This window comes from Gracilinanus agilis, chromosome 1 (genome assembly GCF_016433145.1).
Source record: "Gracilinanus agilis isolate LMUSP501 chromosome 1, AgileGrace, whole genome shotgun sequence".
NCBI classification, from domain to species: Eukaryota; Metazoa; Chordata; class Mammalia; order Didelphimorphia; family Didelphidae; genus Gracilinanus; species Gracilinanus agilis.
Genome location: NC_058130.1, coordinates 704,146,378 through 704,147,820, shown reverse-complemented (window position 1 = coordinate 704,147,820; position 1,443 = coordinate 704,146,378).

The window sequence follows — 1,443 nt, the reverse complement described above, 5'->3', positions numbered from 1 at the left end:
GTGAGCTCCTAAGTACCTTTTTGGCAGAGTTGGATGAGACCAGAGCATGTGGAAAATTATTTTAGACAGTTGTAGAGTGGAAGCAAGGTTAAGAAATCTATCTCATCTAAACTTTGCTGCTTCTCTAGCACCCATTATCGCTTACAGAAGACTGCACACAGTAGGTACTTAAAAAATGAGGTAGCCATGGTGGCACAATAGAGTAATAATTAGAAACTGGATCTGGAGTCAGGAAGAACTAAGTTCAAATTAGACTTCAGACACTTGGTAACTGTCATCCTGTGTATTTCATCTGTAAAATAAGAATCCTAACAGCACCTACCTCCAAGGGTTGATGTGAGGATCAAATATTTGTAAAAGTGCTTTGCAAACCTTAAGGTGTTACATATGAAAACTATTAATATTGTTAAATGAATCCATCAATAAGTTTGTATTAAATGCCTACTACTGGGCATGGGGTTACCTTCCCTTTTTGGTGTAGGGCGACTAAGAGAGAAATTCCCTACCTCTCTCATTGATCTTCTAGATCGGACCTTCCTCATAGTCCCTTAAACTTTCTCATTCCTAGCCTTTTCCCCAAAAATCAACTATTATTTTTTCCCTCAGTACCCCCAAGCCTAATTCCCTCAGTACCCTTGGGCCTCCCTCAGCCGCCTCCTCTACCCCTGTCCCCAGATTCCTCCCAAAGTTTCCTTCAGCATCTTTCCTTTCCTCTCAGGGCGAGCCACACTCTCCAGGAACCCCTAGATTGTTAACTCTCTCCTTCCCCCAGGGCTCTCCTCCCATCCTTCCAAACCCTTTTCTCTGCCTTGCCCCACACTGCCCCCGAGGACTTTCCTTTCTCTTGCCCCTCACTGCCCTCCTCGGAACGCTCTCCCTGCCCAGCTCTCCTGCTCTTCACTTTCCCCCCCGGACATTTTCCCTTCTCCAGGGTTCTTCTCCCCCTCCCCCCTTCAGAGCTCCTCATTTTTTCCCCGCACCCAGACCCCCCTAATCCCTAACATTCTCTGCCCTCCCCCACCTGTGTCGCGCGCCGCCTCCTCCGCCTCCTCCCGCAGCCTCACGCGTTCTCCCCACGGCGCGCACCGGCCGCGGCACATCGGCTCGCGGAGGTAGGATGGGGAGAAGAGAGGAGGTGGAAGAGAACAGGCTCCAGGACGGCCAAAAAAACGTTCCGGTCGAACCGCGGACCTCCTGCTCAAGAGTTCCGGCGCTGGAGCTGCCTCCCCACCTCTTCCACTCCTCCCATCCACGCCCTATCAGCACTCTGCGGGCGCGCAGGCGCAAAGCAAAGACTGGAGAACTGCGGGGCTGTAGATCTTCTACTTCCTCCCCGCGGTGCGTGCGCTTTGGCGTTATCGTGCTGTTGAAGACGCTGTGCGGGATACTCCCCTGGGTGGGGGTGGGGGGTGGTGGAGGGCGCGGCCTCCTCCCTCCATGCCT